Source organism: Pyrus communis, chromosome 14 (assembly GCF_963583255.1).
Source record: "Pyrus communis chromosome 14, drPyrComm1.1, whole genome shotgun sequence".
NCBI lineage: Eukaryota > Viridiplantae > Streptophyta > Magnoliopsida > Rosales > Rosaceae > Pyrus > Pyrus communis.
Window position 1 is genome coordinate 3,560,130 of NC_084816.1, and position 14,014 is coordinate 3,574,143.

Here is a 14,014-nt window from a genome sequence, read left to right on the forward strand (position 1 = left end):
TAGTGTTTAAATTCTCTCTCATAACGTGAAAAACGTGGTGCATCTAATAATAGAGGAGTAGATTCCTATCAGAGACAAATAATTGAGGATAAATTGGAGTATGTTCCGATCAGAAACATATAGTTGAGGACAGATTTACTTTAGACGTGGATCCGCCTCGTTCAAAAGTCAAAAGAAGTGGGCAAAGCTAATGATGATGAAGACCGTAGCTGGCAAAGGGGAGGTGCAAGTGGCGACTGATGGGAAAGACTTCGATCTCTACCCAAAAAGAAGAAGGGCACAAAAAGTCATAAGTAATCAACATTTTTTAAAGGGCCCGAAAGGCTCAAAAGAAAGTTAAAGCACTACTATTAGTAAGAAAAAATTGTTTCAAACACTTACAAAACCAAAAGCGCTCATTATTTTAAAATGATAAAGTCGAGTTATTCACATTTAAAAACAGTTTTGTAGAGTGACAATAAAAATGACTTATTTGTCAACTTTTCTACTTTCACCCAAGAAAAAAAAGCGCAAAAACATCATTTCCTTCTTCTTTATCCATGAAAAGAGATCGTTTCCAGATTTATTCCTTCTAATCCATCAAATCAGGAAATCTGTGTCGTTGAAATTTAATGAAACGACTACAAACAGAGGCTCATTTTAAAAGATAATAACTGCAGTTGTTGGATGAAATTTTAACTGTACAAATTCCTTGATTTGATGAATTAGGAGAAAAAGATCCGAAAGATTCACCATCCTTTCCTTTTATGCTTTAATATAAAGGGGGCGAATGGCTCAAAAGAAAGTTAAACGCCAAAAAAATAAAAAATAAAAAATCTGTCCCTTTAAAAAAGAAGTCAAATGCACTACTTAATGTCTCTAACTCCATATATCTCTTGCCAGGTTAACTTGCGTTTGGATACGGGAATCGGATTTTTTAATTTGGCGTACATCAGATGTACTTTTTCAATTTATTTTTCCTTTTCTTGGTGTTTCAATTGGAGGGAGATTGTTTGTCGTCATGTTTGAGTGCTCTTCTCATCTCCTTCTATTTTGTGTAATCATGGTTAAGTCACGTTAACATTTTATATTGATTCTTTTATAGAGATAATAAGATAAAAAATAATAAAAATATAAAATGTTGACGTAGCTTAACCGTGATCGCATAAATAGAAAATGATGAGAAGCACATCCAAACAAGAGGATAAACAATCTGCCTCCGTTTCAATTTTCTTTGTTCGATGGAAGACGTGGTCCCCATCGTTTTGCTGTTGGTTTTGCTCTCTCAGAGGATGAGGGTTGCGAAATCATAGTGGACGACTCTCCAAACCTACGCATCTCTCAATTCCTCCTGGTCGGCAAACTTTTGGCATCCATAAGGATTACGGCAAAGAATCCTTTGCATACTTTTTGTCAAACTGTTGGAAGCCGAAAGCCAGGGTTTCAATTCAACCCCTTTGTGGGGATCGCTTCCTATTTGTGTTCTCATTTGATGTGGAACGGTCTAGGATTTTGAATGGGGGTCCCTGGAGTTTCAAAAAGATATAGTTGCTTTATAAGTAGAAGAGGGTGACATTCCTCGTCAAGTTTCATTGCTCACACAAGAATTCTAGGTTCAAATCTTTGGTCTGCTGCCACTTATATGACTGCAGAGATGGGTGGTGTTGTTGGTCGTTGTCTAGGTAACGTGACCAATATTTCTCGCAACTGGAGTGGAGATTGTTTGGGTGAGTTTTTGCGAATTCGTGTTGCCGTAAACTTTTTTCAGCCGTTGAAGAGATTCTTGAAGTTACGTCTCCCCTGATAAGGCAGATATTGAACTCCTTTATCAGAAGCTCCCAGCTACTACTGCTTTCTCTGTGGATGTTTCGATCATGTCGGAATCGGTTGCTCTCTCTACAATGGTGGGGTGATCGACGGTGCAAAAGCCCCTTATGGGAACTTTGTTGCAGGCTAAATTTCGACGCTTTGGATTCCGGAGTGATGAGGAGGGCTCCTGGTCCATGAAAGCACCTCCATTTACACAAGGTAACGAGGATCCAGACCCAGCCACGGCGGAGGTTACAGAATCGGATAACGAAAATGTCGCAGTCAGAGCTCCGTCTTTGGTGCATTCCCATCTGGCGCACTCAATCAGGGATGAACCTGTGTCAGCGAGCCATTAGCGCCAAAATTGCCTGATTTGACTTAATAGCAGTCAACGCTGTGAGTGAGAATTTGAATTCTACAAATCCTGGTCAAAACGGGCCCACCTTTTTGCCTTCTAAAATTTTAGACCCATTACTTCCTCGCCCGGAGAAATTTTTCCAAGTCAGGAACACCATGACATATGGTGTTCCCTCACACATTAGGATTTGACATGTTGGATATCCTTCAATTTTATATTTCAATAAATAAATAAAACTAAATTCTAATGTGTGAGGGAACACCATGTGTCATGGTGTTCCGGCACTTGGAAAAATTTCTCCTCGCCCTGGCGTAACACGTGATGACATGGGTTGGGCTTTGTAACTCCGGTACTTTCAATCTTAGCCTCCTATACGCATAGCATCTGGCACTCAACCAGAAATCTTAAGGGTTCTAGGTGCTCCAGGAAACTCCATAGCAGTCGTTCAGCGGCAACATCTGGGCGACTTGCTCCGTCTCCTCAACCCAAGTTGAAGTGTGGTCTTGCCTCTTTTACTTCTTACTCTTAAAAATGTTGGTCTATTGGCGGAGGTTGACAAAGTTCAACTCCGCCAGTGACAATGAATTGTTTAATTTAGAACCGCGCAGGACATGCGAACCTCTGTATAGTTTATCCATGGAAATGCAATAGATTTCATTTTTGTGAGCATAATCCATTAGCCATTGAGTTGACTCTTGTCGACTCCCAAAAATGGCTAATGAAGATAAAATAGTGTACACGACACAGGATATTGGGGTTGCAATACTGACATTATGGTTTATAACCAATGATAATGTAGATTAAATAAATATAACGATTCCAATGCGTCCACGTTGAGTAGTTTCCCCAGATTTACAACGTGCATGAACTTTATACTAACCTAATTGGAAAAATGTTGTTTTGTTGAGTAAACAAGTCAGATAAAATGAAATTAAAAACGAAAATCAATGTGAGAATTAATCAAGGTATTGGATCCCACTTCCATTAATTCATAAATTCCTAATAATTACTTATCTATCAATTCCAACTCTCAAAGTGGTATTAATCATAGTTCAATTCTTCTTCTCTTGAAAATACGAATTCGAAAATTATTGAACTACAAAAGATCAAAGCATGCTAAGCATACAACTTATGCAACAACTTGCTTTTTTTTTTTTCTTTTTTTCTTTTCTTTTTGCTATTATAAGAGCTGAAAATCAACAACTTGCTTTCAAACACTAGAGTAATGCTTCTTTGCTTGCTTTTTCTTCCTTCCTCTGCTCCTATTGCTAGAAGTCCAACTTATGCATTTATTGGGCAGCTGCTACATTTTCCTCATAACATGCTTCAGTATTTTGATCATACATAATTCTACAGTGGGTAAATCATCACCAAATTTGGATATGTTAAAAATAGACACAATTTGGAGATACTTTCATGAAGAAGTCGCTTTAGTTTGAGCACTTTAAGTTGACGTTTTGAGCCCCACAATCTGACTGCAGATCATAAGCCAGGAATCTGAACATTAGTCGGAGTGGGATGAACTGGAAATGCTAGAGATCTTATATGTTGTAGTAGACACCATTTGGAACAACTTTCATGAAGAAGGCATCTTTATCCGATCAGTCTACATTGATGGTTTGAGGCCTGGGAGTTGACCGACGATTGAGCTGCTAATTCCATCTTGCAACCTACAAGGAAAAGCAGTTTGTATAAACTGGATATCAAGGAGTAGCAAGTGTGAGTTTAGGAGAACGAAAATCTTACTTCAGTACAACAGTTTTCTCACTTTCAATCTCAAGCTCTCGCTCTTCTTTCTTGTCTAGTATTCAATACTTTGGCTGCTGCTTGCACGTCCAAGACCTCTCAGTTCCATCACCCAAGCTGCTTTCCTGTGATGCAAACTGATCAGGTTACACTTTGATTTTGAGACGAGTATCGAACAAAGAATGTTGATCCAGTGTAATTAAAGGGATGAGAGCTTACCAGTTTATCCAAATTAAGATATTTTTGAGAAGGAAACTTGGAAGTGTGAAAAATGATTCGCGCATGAGTTTCTACCGGCAACAAAATAATTCATGAAAAAAGATAGAGAACGAATTTCAACTTTCCAACCGATGGAACAAAGGCAATTATTGAATAGTAAAGATTACACTCAACTCATGCCAATGAACTTTCTAACAATTTGAAGTATAATCTGAGATATCAAGAAGGTGGCATATGCGGAAGCACTCTTCTTTTGTTCATATAGTAAAAGCACGTTACCTGCAGATAAAGGAAAAACGCTATTTTTCACCCTAGAAAAATTGTGTGTAGAATGACATATGATTGTAGGAGTAAGTAACTTGTCAGTGAGGGTACCTTCATGAGCACCTTTCCGCCTTTAGGGAGGAGGATCAAAATATTTGTTTTAAAGCTCTTAGATTTTGGCCAAATCCCACAGCCGAAAACAACAACAACAATGTCGCACTCGATAGTGGCATTTCCACTAACTTTATCACTGAATCCCATAAATTCCGAAGATCTTCTTGTTTGCAGCTTGAATCTTCTGCTTAAAATAAAATAGATTACTCCCTTCATATCTGCAATTCACAGTTTAGTATAAACAGGACTAATTTTCAAAGAAAAAGAAATGTCAATCTTTTATGATGGCATAAGTAAGTGTCTCAAAGAACACAGTGTTACCTTCCTGGCCCGAGAACTCTTTGTAAAATACTAAGGTGTTGAGAAAATGGGGAGTAAACACCATCAGGAAGAGTGACCCCAAGTACACAATATGGACCTGCACCGACATTGTTATGACATTCCATGTAAAAGAATTTACTATTTTACAAGCGAAAGTGAACTTTGTTTTGCAACCGAGATGACTCTTACAACATCATTATCATCATGTCAGAATGAGTTCATGGTGAATATGAAATGGAAAAAGCCTGAAAAACAGGAAAAATTCGTGCTTAGATTGTTCAAAGTAAAATAAAAGGAGAAAAGCACACATTATATACTGGAGCTGATGACAGACTCTCATCCCCAATAAAACATCCAGAATTTCTTTCTTTCATTAAAGACAGTACCTAAGTCCATAGGACTGTACGAACCTTCCATACGCCCAAGCTGGGTTACGTCCAAGTTTAGTAGTTTCTCCGGTTTTCACTATAATAATACAGGTTAAATTTTAAAAGGAGCATGAGGAGTGTCTTTTAGACAGTAAGTGAAGAAAGAAAAAGTGAGTTACAATTAGGGTAGTACAGTAGTTTTATCACTTGCAAGCTCAATCTCTTGCTCTATTAAACAGTTGGTTGCTTCTTGCACTCTCCTTTCACAGCAATGCAGGGCACAAGGGACGCTAGGAAGGCCAAGCTTCTAAAAATCTACACAACACAAAAAAAAATCAACTGAATCCAAATCTCTGTGCAAACTCGTAAGGATGCATTTCAATTTGGCGACGAGTATCAAAAAATGAATATTGATCCTGTTGTAATTGACAAGATAAAAGAATACCAATTTGTGTCCAAATTAAGATTTGATGATATGGAAACATGATTGAAGTTGAAGAATGGTACTGATCCAATCATGAGTTTCGTTCAGAATCCCAATTCTGCCTGTACAAAGATAACACCAAAACAACTTGGAAAAATGTAAACAACAAACTTCAACTTTTCAACTGATAGTAAAAACCTTTGAATTGAAGATTCATTTACCTAATTTCTGCAATAGTGTGGGTACACTATATTCATCAAGTTACTCAAGGGTTATCAATCACAGAGATTACAAGTAATCATAAAAATCTCAGTCCAAAATCTTCATAAGAATAATAACTTTTTTACATATTATACGAACATGGTTTTAGCAAATAACAAGTATTGGAATAACATTTCCAACTTCCTCATTATGCAAGAATCAAATGAATACGGAAAGTGCTCCAAAATCTCAGTCTGTAATTGTAAGGTCACAATCTTTCTCACATCTACAAGAAAAATTCCAATTCAAAAGAATTTGGTGAAGAAACAGGAAAAATGAAAATGGTTCAACACTTTTAGATTCACAATAAGTACTCACTAATACAGAAACTCTACAAGTCCTCTGGTACCTCAGAAGTTGGAACTTTCGATTGTCAATCAAAGCTCATGAATAAAATGCCAGTAGGGAAGAATTACGGAACACATAAATATTAAAATCACAAAGAGAACAAGTCTGGGTTGTAGAACCAGAAGTAATCCTCTGATGGATGAACAATTAAGTCCCCTTCGAATTTGATGGCAACGTAAATTTCTCAGCAACCTCACGACTCACAAGACATTTGACAAATTACATGCTCCAACTTAGTGCCAACAAGAAGTAAAAGCTGCAGGAAAGAAATTACCATGAGTATTAATTTTCAAACTGGTTCTTTTAATTAAAACAGATAGCCTGATGCGTCTGCAGCAGAAAAGCTCGCATACTTTATATGTTGCAATTTTCGCAGCAGGAACACCTGTCCTCTAGCATTTTTGTTTCCTAGGCCATAAAAGTATATCCTCAACAGTATTCCCTGCCACTGCTGAGGCAGAGTGAGTTCCATGAACGGAAAAATCCCTCGAAAACTCTCGTGAGTAATATCAAGGTCCAATGAGCTTGCTGCAAAATGAACATTTCATATGGTTTACAAAGTATTACCAAGTACAGAGGCAACACATTATCAAAATTGCGTAACCCTTGCGAAACATATATAGGTGTTTAGCAGAACATTCTTGTTCATGATTTAGTTATTGTTTATTTTGACAAAAAAAAAGAATAGCAATCGAAAGTATTAAATTGGTTTGCAACTTTACATATATTTGTACAAGTGACTAGTATGTTTATGTCATAACAATCAAAAGCATTAATTTGGTTTACATATATTCGGACACACCAACAATAATATCACTCTCGATAATTGCATTTCAACTAACCTTCTCGCTGAATCCCAAAAAGTCCCAAGACCTTGAATGTTCTAGGAAGAAACAAAAATCAACAATAATATCACTCTCGTAACAATCTGGCCAGAAGCAAAATTTCACTTAAAAAGTTTTTGTTCCAAAACAATGTGAATCAGAATGAGAACTAATCTGGGCCTGTGGAACTAAAAATGATCAACTGATGGTTGAACAACCAAATCTGCTTCGATTTCAATGTATTTCTCAACAACAACGTTATGAGCCAGTCCAGAAATTACATGCTAGCTTGAAAAGGACTGTAAGGCAAGTATATTACTGAACAGGGTAGAATGAGAAATTTCGCATGCAATGAATGAAAGGACAAAATAATATCTAAAACAACAAACACCACTTTTTTCTTGTGCATCAGTACCTGGACTCTGTTTGCACCTACTGAACTACATCGATCTAGTTGAGTAAGAGCATCATGAAAAATGCCGAAGGATGCTAAAAATAGTTATATATGCCTATTGGAAACACAACATACGTCGATTTATTTACTAGACGAGAAAAGGTTGTGGAGTTTGAAAAACTTACATTGCTTAATTCACTGCGACAGAAAAGTGGCAACGAGTTGCATAGCTTTTGCAGGGGATAGATTCATCAAATTCTTGTTCTCCCTAATCCCCAACTCTATAAGGGATGTAAGGTTAATTACCCAACGGCTCTGGTAAAGCCTCCACTCCCTCAAATAGTTGATACATAAAGTAGTTAAAGAAGTGAGGTCTTGAACTTGATGAGAGACTTGAGCTTTGGCCACCCTTTCATATGTAACGATTCAAGCTGCAATGATCAACCTTGAACATCAGGAATGGAACTGAGCTCCTCCCGAAACCTGCCAATGGTGAATTTTATCAATTTCGGGAATGTAGACCTTTCCACAGATTTCTTAAATTCGCCAAGTTATTATTCCCTAACTTAGCATTGCAAAGGATGATTCTTTACCTAATTTATGCAATAACACAAGTATTTGACAGTTCATCAAGTTACTCAGGGGATATGAATTAGAGATAAAGAAATCAATTGAATTCAAATTATTGTTTATACGATTCAAAAATCAAATCAGAAATCACAAGTAACCATAAAAATATCAGCCAAAACCTTCATATATAAGGATAATAACAAACAGAAAGCAATTACAGTAAATCTATGCATTATATGAACATGGTTTTACACGATCAAAAGTACTGGAATTACTCTTCCAAGTTTCTAACAAAATTTGAATACCATGAACGGGTAATTAAGCTAGTGGTTCAGCAGTCGTACAGACTAACTAAAGAAAGTTAACATATCAAACATGTAAAGGAGACCGGCCACATGGTACCAAAAAAAGAGGCTTGTTAGTATGATAAGGACTATAACTTATATTTTTTACAAATGAAGGTAGAGCGAGAAATTTACAATCTTGTGCATTAGTACCTGGACTCTGTTTACACCTATTGAGCATCCCGGAAAACGCCACAGTATGCCAAAAGAAATATAGATGCCACTGGAAAACACACAACATATATAGTACGTCATAAGTCAACAGTACAATGCATTGATCAATTAGAAGAGAGGAGGAGGTGCGGATTTGAAAAGCTTACATGGATTAATTTCAAAGAAGAAATTTGAGCCATTTGGAGTCGTTTGTACATAAAACTGGAATACAAGTAATCTTGGAGAAGTGTGGCCTTGCACACCATGAAATTTGGTTTTTCCAATACAAATTTGTTGTATTTGGTAAGGTGCTGCGTACCTTCCATCCAACTACTGCCAGACTCAGTCAGCTGATTTAAAAGAATAGGGAGAAGGATAAAAAAAAAAACTTTTGTTATAAAGATGCTAGCTTTGGGCAATTCCATATATACAATTCATGAAGAAAGGGACATTGTTGTGGAAGAGCAGGTAAGCTTGACAATTCATCACAACCATCGATTGTCAATTTCTGAAGAGATGTGAGGGAGACACCGCCTTTAATTTCAAATGATGTCACACTGCAATTGAATATATTCAATTCCATGAGAGAGGCCCATACACCCAATGGCAAAGATAGTCCATCACAATTTGAAAAATCCAACTGGCGAAGAGATGCAGGGGTGTGAACTGGAGACGATGCTACACCATAGTACTTGCGTATACTCAATTTTTGGAGAGAGGTGCAATACTCTAACCCACTCGGTAGGCTTGACAATCGTTCACAATCTAGACTAGGACATCCTAATATATTCAGTTCCTCAAGGAGAGGGAGTGTGTCTAGCCCATTCGGCAAATGCCTCAGCTTTTCACAACTACGAATAACCAATCTTTGAAGTGAACCACAAGATCCAAATACATCAGGGGCATTTCTCAATTTGGAACAACTATTGATGGTCAACATCTCGAGGCAACAAAATACCACTACTTTTTTAGTTGACATCATTGGTGCCTTCATCCATTCAATTAAATTGTTACACTTCAAAATATAATATTTTTAGTGTAGGAAATAAAGTAATTATCTCCTTGTTGTGGCTACATTGTTGACAAGATCATAGCCATAGAACTCAACTCCAATACATTTCAAGTTAGCCATTCCGCTAATCTTAAGCTCTGTAAGATTCGGTAGATGACCGAGCAGTGGAACTCCTTCACTTTTGTCGCATCCAAGTAACTGAATCTTCTTCAAGTTGTTGAGCAATAATGACATGCCCATCATCCATGATGGAAATTTATCGCCCATGAAGTTTTTAATACTTAAGCTCTCCAACTCAGGATGCGGTCGGAGGCCTTCTAGGACATTTTCCTCCTCATTGTTATGAGTTGTTGACCTATCTTCCGTCCATTTGAAGTTTAAATGGCATACTTGCCTCTTATCCTCTAACTCAGCTTTCTTTGCTTCTTCTCCATTCTTTACGTTTCCAGATTACAAAGAATTAATTCACCTTTCAATTGTTTCAAGCCAGCCAACTCTTCAATTCGACTACCAGTCTCATTACCCACTGAAAAATAAGGTAATGTTTGAAGGCCGTGGGAATTTCGTACTCTTATCAAAATAAATATGCCTCAGGTTGATCAAGTTTCTTAGTTCTTTTGGAAACTCTTTAAGGGCACAATTTGTTACTCTCAAGGTTTGAAGGTTATAGAGCTTGCCTATAGACTTGGGAAGCGACTTGAATCTTGTTTCAAAAATGTCAAGATACCTCAAGTGTTTCAGCCTTCCAACTGAAATTGGAAATTTTTCAATATTAGCATTACACAAATTTAAGACACGTAAAGCTTTGAATCGTGGAAGAATGTTACTAGGAACTTCACCATCGTCGAAAAACACTGACCGCAATTTCTTAGCACTTCTTTCTAGAATTTTATCCAGCATAGAAGTAGAAACCCGAGCAACATGTCGAATCTCATTTGTATTATCTATGCCACAGAAGTCTCCCATCAAGCTTTCTGATTTGGCTACAAGTTCTGCAAGGTCGTGCACAAGATCGTGCATCTTGCATTTGCTAACAATGCCACTGTCACTCATTGAAGCATCTTGAAATAAGGAGCTTTGCAGTAGAATATCAAAATATTCATTGCCTATTTCCTCCATATCTTTATCTTATCGGGTGCAGGGTGGAGTAGTCCTTGAGCCATCCAAAGTTGAATCAAGTTCTCTCTTTGAATTTCAAAATCTTTTTTGAACATTGAGCAGTATGAAAAACAATGCTTCAACGATGGTGATTCTAAATTGTCAAAACTCAACTTCAACACTCGCATAATTCTATCTAATAATGCGTGGTTTCCATGCGTTGCTCACAAATGGGAAAAACAGATGTAAAAAAAAAAAAAAAAAAAAAAAAAAAAAAAAAAGAAGAAGAAGAATTACTCAACCTAAATATTAGCTTACTCATCAATTTAATATGGAAAGTAAATTGGGGGTAGCAATGTAGTCAATGGGGTTTTTTTTTTTTTTTTTTTTTTTTGAGACAAAAATGTAGTCAATGGGTTTAAATTGAAGAAATAAAATATTAAACAAATGCTTATGGTTTTGGGTTTTTTATCTTTCTATTGAGGGGAAACAACACATGTGATTAAAGCAAATGTTAGTCAATGGTTATGGGTTTTTTATCTAACTTTCTATTGAGGGAAACAACACATGTGATTAAAGCAAATGTTAGTCAATGGTTATGGGTCTTTTATCTAACTTTCTATTGAGGGGAACCAAACACATGTGACTAAAGCAATTGATATTAATGATTTAAATCCTAGGGCCTAGGCTAATCTTATAATACTATACTTTAAATAATATTCTTAATATTACTGGTATATGCCGAGTGTAATCGTGTAATAAAACAATCTTAAATTCTTAATAGAAAGCAGAGCTAACAAATTGAAGTATAATATGAGATATGAAGAAGGTGGCATATACGGAAGCACTCTTCTTTTGTTCATATACTATTGTTCATAAGGTAAAAGCGCTATTGTTTGTAGGAGTAAATGCGGTACGGCATGCACATGTGTTTGTAGGAGTAAGTAACTTGTCAGTGAAGGTACCTCCAGAAGCACCTTTCCACCTTAAATTCTGGCCAAATCCCACTGCCGATAACAACAACAATAATGTCACTCTCGATAGTGCATTTCCACTAACTTTATCACTGAATCCCATAAATTCCCAAGATCTTCTTGTTTGCAGCTTGAAGTTTCTGCTTAAAAGAACAGACACCACTTCCTTCATCTCTTATAATGGCATAAGAAAGTGTCTCAAAGGAGACGGTGTTAACTTTCCGGCTCGAGAACTCCGTAGAATACTAAGATGTTTAGACACTGGTGAATAAACACCATCAGGAAGAGTGATCCCCAGTACACAATATGGACCTGCACAGACATCGTTATGGCATTCCATCTAAAAGAATTTACTATTTTACAAGCAAAAGAGAAAACTTTGTTTCGCAACGGAGATGACTCTTACGACATTGTTCCCATCATGTCAGAATGGCTAACAAGCTCATGGTGAATATGAAATGAAGAAAGCCTGAAAAACAGAAGAAAAGCACATATTATATACAGGAGCTGATTTTACAGAGTCTCATCTCCAATAAAACATCCAAAATTTCTTCCTTTCATTAAAGACAATAATACTAAGTCCATAGGACTGTCCGAACCTTCCATATGCTCAAGCTCGGTACACTATGTTCATCAAGTTACTCGAGGGTTATCAATCACAGAGACAAAAGTCAACTGAAGTCATCTGTTCAGAAATTACAAGTAATCATAAAAATCTCAGTCCATAATCTTCATAAGAATAATAACAAAGAGAAAGCAAATGCAGCAAATTTACATATTATATGAACATGGTTTTAGCAGATAACAAGTCTTGGAATAACGTTTGCCACTTTCCTCAGTGCGCAAAATCAAATGAATAAGGAAAGTGCTACAATTTTCATCAGATAAAAAGTCATTAGTCCGTAATTTTAAGATCACAATGGCTCTCACATCTAGAAGAAACATTCCAGTCGAAAAATTTGGTGAAGAAACAGGAAAAATGAAAATTGTTCAACACTTTTAGATTCACAATATGCCACTAATCCAGACACTCTACAAGTCCTCTGGTACCTCAGAAGTTAGAACTCTCGATTGTCAATTGAAGCTAATGAAGAAAATGCCAGTTGAGAAGAATCACAGAACATGTTAATAGTAAAATCACAAGGGGAACAAATCTGAGTTGTAGAGCCAAAAGTAATCCTCTGAAGGATAAACAATTAAGTCCCCTTCGAATTTAATGGCAACGTAAATTTCTCAGCAACCTCACGAGACATTTGAGAAACTATATGCTCCAACTTAGTGCCAACAAGAAGTAAAATCTGCAGGAAAGAAATTACCATGAGTATTAATTTTCAAACTGGTTCTGTTAATTAAAACAGATAGCTTGATATGAACACAGCAGAAAAGCTTGCATACTTTATATGGTGCAATTTTCGCAGCAGGAACACCTCTCCTCTAGCATTTTTGTTTCCCAGGCCATACCATAAAAAGTTTATATCCTCGAACAGCATCCCCTGCCACTGCTGAGGGCTGAGGCAGAGTGAGTTCCATGATTGTAAAAATCCCTCGAAGACTCTCGTGAGTAATATCAAGGTCCAATGAGCTTGCTGCAAGATGTTCATGGTACGCCCAATCGGTCCACAAACAGAGAAAGATAGGAATTGACAGAATAAGTGCAGAAATTGTAAAGGAGAAAGGAGAAGAACAAGGACAGAAAAGGGGAGAAGAGTCAATTTCATTCATCATGCCTTTCTCATATTACAACACATTATTTATATACAATCTGAAAAGGGAACCCTAACACCAAACAGGCTGGGCTTTGAGCAAAACTTAGTATGAGCAAAACTTAGTTGAAGGCTAGCAAGCATGGCTGGAATAAAGAGCTAAAAGGCCCCAAACCATATGGTCCTAACAACTCCTCTCACCCCCTGCGCGCGCGCTTAAGAAGAGACTTGTCCTCAGGTCTGAAAATCAGGATAAAGGGCAATGATATCTTCGGCTTCTTCCCAAGTAGCATCTTCTGTTGGTAGTCCCGCCCATTTGATTAGCCATTTGGTCACTGCTATGTTCCTTTTCTTGAATATGCCTCTTTCCAATGGAGTCGATCGGTGGAAGGGTGGGATATGTAGGAACCGTTGCACCAACCTTCTTTTTGAGCAATGACACGTGAAAAACAGGGTGGATCTTTGAGTCATGTGGAAGGAAAAGATGATAAGCCATAGAGTCAATGCATTCTCGAATTTGAAATGGGCCATAAAACTTAGGCGCGAATTTGTTTGAATGGCGCATGGCGACGGATTATTGCCTATATGGTTGCAACTTGAGGAAAACCCACTGACCGACCATAAATTCACGCTCTGTTTGACCCTTATCATGGATTTGTTTCATTCTGTTTTGAGCGAGCTGCAGGTTGGTCCTCAAAAGACGAAGTAACTGATCACGGTCTTGTAGAGTG

General features: G+C 37.2%; 1 pseudogene; it reads right to left on the minus strand.

The window, feature by feature from the left end:
- Positions 1-8,890: 8,890 nt before the first annotated feature.
- LOC137715662 (putative disease resistance protein RGA3) lies at positions 8,891-11,752 on the minus strand (annotated as a pseudogene).
- Between the last annotated feature and the right edge of the window lie 2,262 nt (positions 11,753-14,014).